This window comes from Capsicum annuum, chromosome 10, assembly GCF_002878395.1.
Source record: "Capsicum annuum cultivar UCD-10X-F1 chromosome 10, UCD10Xv1.1, whole genome shotgun sequence".
In the NCBI taxonomy this organism is placed as follows: Eukaryota; Viridiplantae; Streptophyta; class Magnoliopsida; order Solanales; family Solanaceae; genus Capsicum; species Capsicum annuum.
The window spans coordinates 134,527,897-134,535,016 of record NC_061120.1 but is presented as its reverse complement, the minus strand read 5'-3'; the positions used below and the strand labels follow the sequence as shown (position 1 = coordinate 134,535,016).

Below are 7,120 nucleotides of genomic sequence, written 5' to 3'. Positions count from 1 at the left end.
GAGTATAAAATAACCATTAGTAACATTGACACCCTTATTCACAGTGGAACAAAAAAGAAAAAATGTTCATGCAGGTTTGACCATACGTTTGTCTAACATGTATCCTCCCCGCAGATCAGTTCAAAGAAATTGTCATGATAAATGTGACTGGTCTGAATGTGAATTTCCCAACTAAGATTTAGGTGCGATTTAGTGGAGGCGGCAGCTATTTAATATAGCAATACTGATTAATTAAGGGACATTAGTAGAAATGGAGACAGGATTTCAACAAGGGGTTTATATTTAAAGAAAACTTAGATTTCAAGGGTTTTATATTTAAAGAACACTTAATCGAAGGGGGTTCAACACCTACTATAATCACATAAAAAATAATTTTAATTATATATAAATAGTATATTTTTCTGTCGAAGGGTTCAATCAAACCTCGAATAGAAGGCTGACTCCACCCTAGATATTAGATTAATTAATTGATTAAACAAACAGATAAAAACGTACTAGTTGTTGTAACTAACTACAAAGGCATATGCATATCAACATAACACATATACATTGTCTTTATCGTTGTACGGAGACTCCAAGCAGATTGTTAGCTACTGGAGTTGATTCTGTGATACCGTGGAACTACGGGGTTTAAAGTTGTGGAATTTATACGTCAATCAAGATTGGTTAAAGGAAATTTTACACCAACGACTCAAACTTGTATGAAAGAAACATGAAGAGCAGAAAACACCGCCATAAAACGACAGTGTTTGTTGGATTTTCGATCATTCTTCTACATCGGCGTCGTCGCAACATTTTCCATTTCTTTCCATTCGTCTCAGCTTTATCCGGCGCTCTTCTCATGCTATTTGTGTTACTCTCTTACCTTTCTCCTCTCATTGGTAGCCGCCATCGTTACCTCATCAGCAGCAGCTCGATTAGAAACATGAAATGTTCCTTACATTACGAAAAATGTTGTCTCTGTTTTTGTGGGTTTTTACTAGTTTTAGGTAGCTATTCTAGTTAAATAATGGAACGGAACTCAGGAGGAACCTGTGAGAAGAACAAGTTTTTTTTGTACCAATGAGTGAGAGCTACGGCTTTTACATTTCTATCATGATTTTTTGTTTGTTTGATTTTCATCGTTGATTTGACGTTAGATGAGAGGAGAGAGTTTAAGCCGAGACCTGTGGAGTTCAGAGAAATCGAATTTCTACCATGGTTGAAGCGTTGCCGCTGACGAGTTCCCAAGTGAGTGGCTTTACTTTTTAGTTTTTCAATTGATTGCTCATTTTGATCAATTGCTAATGATAGAGGAGGGGCAGATGTACTCTGTCTAGGAGTGACACTTACATGATCAAAGAGTCTGACATTATCAAACTCGTATCTTACATTATCAAACTCTATCTTAACATGGTGTCACTCCTAGACAGAAATTTTTGCAAGATTATATGCAGTCTAAGTTAGTATCCTGTTTTTTTGTTGATTTTCTTCTTTTGTGATTGAATTACAAGCAAGGAGTGCTAGGCCGTATCTTCCCAATCCTAATAAGATAACAAAAGAGTCTGATACAAGTATGATCATGATCATGACACTTTTGAGTATTTTTGAAGACTAGTCATTAAAGGGTCCTTTTGTCATTTTATCTATTATTGTAATGTAGTATAAATAGAATATTGTAGGGTTTATTTCTTTAGTTGATCATTATTATTGAAGAATGCTTCTCTTAGAGTGTGAGAGAGTACAATTGAAAATAGGGCATAACATAAGGGTGGATTCTCTTGTGTGTTGCATTTTGCTTGATACGTTGATGCTTGGGTGGTGGACGTCTCTCTTGTGTCAATTGTAAGAGTTAGGTGTTTGTTGTGTGAAGTTTTAAAGGTCCAAGAGTGGAATATGCTCTTGAGTTGTTAAGACTACATCAACACTTGTCTAACTACCTATCTTGTATCTTGTTTTAGTTTCGGCTTCTTGTGTTGTTAATGTAACCCGTTTGTTCTTGTTGCTATTGTAATATTGTGGAGCTTCATCTTGTGTTGCTAAACTTGTTGTTGGCTGGCTGTTTTGGTTTATTAACACCTTCTATCCTCTTCTTTCTTGTTCTAGATAGTGAATTCGAAAGAGGTCCCCATTTGGTCCACGATTTGTTGTGATTTGTGGACTGTTTTGAGTGTGATTTCGTGTTCCCTTGTTTGTTCCGTATCATTTGGTATCAAAGCAAGGTTTGATTTTGTTCCAACAAAATCAATCTTGGGATTGTTATCTTAAAAAAAAAAGTTATTGTTCACGTTTTTAGGGTCTTTTAAAAAACTTGATTTTTTTTGTATGTTTCTAATGTTAGATCTTGTTCCCTAACACTATTAGAGTATAGAAATTGAAAATCCCAACAAAAAAAGAAGTGTCAAAATTGAAAATCCCCCAAAAATATACTAAACTCGTTTTTGACCCTAGGTCAAATTTTGAGTTTTTGATTTTGCATTTTTCTTGTGTTTTTAGTGTTAGATTTGTGTTCTCTAACACTATAGGAGTATAGGGTTCGAATTTTAGCTAAATTGGAGGTTATTTGAGCCATCCACCAATGTTGAGCTTGAGTTTGAAGAAACTTGAAGTGGGATCTCATTGTGGGAGGTTGTTTTGAAATAACGTGTGTTTTGTGTTGTAGGTTTTGCATTGTATTGTTTTGTGTAACGTTGCAGACTGATTTGGTATCTTGATTGGACCATAAGTTGAAGGGTTATTTTCAATACCACCACAATGGAACCCAAGGCTTCAAATTCTCAAACAATGGATAATAATGCCATCAATCTCATTTTGGCTCGCCTTGAAACTATGTCCCGAGATGTGGCTAGGTTGAATGTGGATCTTGAAAAATTAGATATGGATGTGGCATCAATGAGTGAGAGATTAGAACATGTGGAAAGCCAAAGGAGTCGACCTTCTACCCCTCAAGACATTTCCCCAACTAATACTCCTGAGACCTTGCTACAAATGCAATATACATCAATTGCCATAAATTAAATCAATTTTTACTCCCGAAGCCGAGAACAAGATAGACCAAGCCATCCTCCACTCCACCAAGTCCAACAAGAAGGGCTTGGAACCCAAATACCATCACCAAATCCGAACCCTCCCATCCAAACTCCACTTGACCAAAGACCTCACTATTCAAATCCAATCCCGCCACTAAAAGCTCCACTTAACCCAAATAGGCCCATCCATGTTGAGGGCTATGGTAGGGGAGGACAACATGATGTTTATGGGTCGTATGATAATGTTTACTTGAGGAAAGAAAGAATGACGAGTATACACGGGGAGTTAGGCCGAGAGGTGAGAGATGGCCACCCAAATTGAGATGTAGGGCTCAATTCCATCAAAGTGAGCCTTCCCATTTTCAAAGGTGAGAGTGATCCCGAAGCCTACCTTGCATGGGAGTCATCTTATGACAAGATCTTCCAACTTAATGATCTCACTGAATAAACAAAAAGTTATTATGCTATAGCTCACTTCGAAAGGTATGCTAATACATGGTGAGAGTATGTTAAACGGTTTGGGAATGAGATGATTGGGGGACAACCTCCTCCTGGGTTTCGATTGAAGAACCTTATGCGACAAAGGTACTTGCCTGAGACTTATAGGCATGAGCTCCTTGCTAAATTGTATAATTTGAGGCAAGGGAACAAGAGTGCTATGGCTTACTACGATGAATTTCAACATTGATATTGAAACTTGACCACCGAGGCGAGCAAGTAAGTCATGACATTGTGCGCTTCAAGGTTGGATTAAACGAGGACATCTCCACTCGCATGATGCTTCAGAGATTCGACACCATAGATGGCATCTTCCATGTGGCTTTAGAGGTTGAGAGGGAGCTCAAAGATAACTCATTTATAGCTACCCAACCCGAGGCCACCAAGGTTGTTCAGAAACATCCTCCAAGGTATGAAGGTAAATTGAATTCTACTTCCAATCTCAAGGGATTTCAATGCTTCAAATGCAAAGGGTGGGGGCATAAGGCTAGTGAGTGCCCAAACCGGAGGAACGTGATCCTAAGGGAGGGAAAATTGTACTATCTTGGGGAAGAAGTAGTAATTGAATCGGCTAAGGTTGATGGCAAGCCTCAAGATGGAGAGCACAAAGAGGTTAAAATGCAAGGCGAGGAAGATGTAGAAGATGTGTGGCCGTGTGAAGGAGATTGTGAAGTGCCTTTGTAAAAGAGGTGAGGTTATGAATTTGTGGGCAAATTCCTCTCAAGATGGAGAGGATGATACAAGTATGATCATGATCATGACTCTTTTGAGTATTTTTGAAGACTAGTCACTAAGGGCCCTTTTGTCATTTTGTCTATTATTGTAATGTAGTATAAATAGAACATTGTAGGGTTTATTTCTTTAGTTGATCATTATTATTGAAGAATACTTCTCTTAGAGTGAGAGAGAGTCCAATTGAAACTAGGGGATAACATAAGGGTGGATTCTCTTGTGTGTTGCATTTTGCTTGATACGTTGGTGCTTGGGTGGTGGACGCCTCTCTTGTGTCAATTGTAAGAGTTAGGTGTTTGTTGTGTGAAGTTTTAAAGGTCCAAGAGTGGAATATGCTCTTGGGTTGTTAAGACTACATCAACACTTGTCTAACTACCTATCTAGTATCTTGTTTTAGTTTCGGCTTCTTGTGTTGTTAATGTAACCTGTTTGTTCTTGTTGCTATTGTAATATTGTGGAGCTTCATCTTGTGTTGCTAAACTTGTTGTTGGCTGGCTGTTTTGGTGTATTAAGACCTTGTATCCTCTTTTTTCTTGTTCTAGATAGTGAATCCGAGAGAGGTCCCCATTTGGTTCACGATTTGTTGTGATTTGTGGACTATTTTGGGGTGTAATTTCATGTTCCCTTGTTTGTTCCGTATCAGAGTCTGACGACGTTACATGTATGTTATATGTGTATGTCCTGATTATTATGAAATCCAATATTTTTGCCTTCCAAACCAGACTGGTGCAGATACAAATTATATTGTTTATATCGACAATTCTACTATATGAATTAGCTACATTCCTAACAAAGTTCAACTTATTTCCGAGAATTTGAAAGTCTGGCATATTTTCCCAATGATGTTTTAACTTTTGATACAGAGCCAAAGTTTGTGGATCACAATTGAACTAAAATTTTGATAGCTTATATGTGCATCAACTGCACTGGAATAACAAAAAAAAATAATTGGGAGGTAAGTGTTGGTATTCTGATTCTGAAGAGATCTCCTTTGCTGATGCAGGCTGTTCAGTTAACAAAATTTGATTACAGACTTTCCAATAGTTTGGATACGGAGCTACAGAAGCTGAGATGTAGAATCAACTATCACGCACTGAGGTTTACTGATCCCATAATTGAAATGGGAAGAAAATTGGTTGAAAGGATAAGAAAGAAAAGCAAGAACTTCCTTGCCCTACATCTAAGGTAATGTGCTTATTTGATACTTCCACAAGATTTCTCTCGCCATTATGTTTCTTTTTCTTGATAATCAATAGAAACAGATATCCAGACTATCTGAACTCCATTATGACGTTTTTCTGTTGATAGGTGCAATGCTATAGCTCAGTCTTGTTGCTGTTGCACATTATTTGGTTGTCTCAAACTAGAATAACTATATTGTGTGTTATTTTTGAACTCAACGTGTTTTATTTAGGGACTTAAAAAGTTAATAAAATTAGTGTAGACTACTTCTCCATGTCAGTATCAATGTGCTAGCTGAATTTCTATTTCTCCTATGATAGGTTTGAATCATATATGCTTGCATTCTCTAGATGCTATTATGGTGGAGGAGAAAAGGAAAGACAAGAATTGGGTAAAATACGGAAGAGGTGGAAGAAGTTACATGTATGTCACCAACGATTATAGTAACTGGTATATTGATGTACGTTTCTCATAGTACTTGCATTAAACACGCTGTTGCTTCTTTTGGCATAAAATGCAGGCAAGAAATCCAGATAAAGAAAGAAAGAAAGAAAAATGCCCACTAACTCCTGAGGAAGTCGGCCTTATGCTTAGAGCACTTAGTTTTGAAAATGATGTTCATATTTATATTGCGTCAGGGCAAATCTATGGGGGCGAGGAGACATTGGCTCCACTCGAGGCTTTCTTTCCAAATTTTTATATAAAAGAGACACTTACCAGCAAGGAGGAGCTGGCACTATTTCCTTCTTTTTCTTCCAGGATGGCTTCTTTAGATTTCATTGTTTGTGATGAGAGTGATGTCTTTGTTTCAAATAACAACGGCAATATGGCACGGATGCTTGCTGGAAGAAGGTATGCTCTCGCTATTTTCAACTTGAAAGCATTACCAAAGCTTCTGTCAGAAATACCAACTTACTGGAACCCTTTATGTATTGGAGGAGATATTTTGGTCACAAGCCAACTATCCGTCCAAATGCTAAGAAGCTTTATAAGTTGTTATTGATAGAAATAACATGACATGGGGAGAGTTTGCCTCACATGTTCAAAAAAATCAAATAGGTTTCATGGGAGAACTAATGGAGGTAAAACAGGCAAGGGTGAGTTTCATGAAAATCCATCAGCATGCATTTGTGAAGATTTCAACGTCAAGGCTAGAGAAGATGCAACTATTTCCGGAAATCCTGCCGTGAATTTTGCAAAAGGTAGTAATTCTGTTGATAATGGTACTTGGAGATCATTTCGAGAAGTGAATGATGGTCACATTAGTGAGGATGAGCAAGATGGGTTTGATACAGATAATATAGAGAATGAAGGATGAATTCAGAGGAGAGGATTTCCTAAACACATGGAGGCAAATTCAAAGCCCTTATTAAAAATGTAAAAAGTGAAAAGCTGGGTAGCTCAACTTTTTACTTTTTAAATTAAAATTCTTTTAGGTTTGATCAAAATATTTATCTTTTTATCCATGATATTTTCCTCTAATTCCAACAATACTCTGAACTAATAGCTCTTAAATATATGATTTTTCTTTTTTTCCCCTTTGACGCTTCTTTTCATGTCTTTCCTATCTTCGTTTAAGAGAATATTTTTTATGTAGAAAGTCTCAAATTCAGGATCTTCTGTCGAATTTCATGAGAAACGAAGTCATAGGCTCGTAGGTTCAGGGCTAGACCGACTACTCCAAGAGCACTCATCCATAA

At 37.2% G+C, this 7,120-nt stretch overlaps 1 pseudogene; it reads left to right on the top strand.

Annotated features, from left to right (window-relative positions):
• The first annotated feature begins 531 nt into the window (after positions 1–531).
• Positions 532–7,120, top strand: part of LOC124887799 — a 25,734-nt pseudogene continuing 19,145 nt past the window's right edge.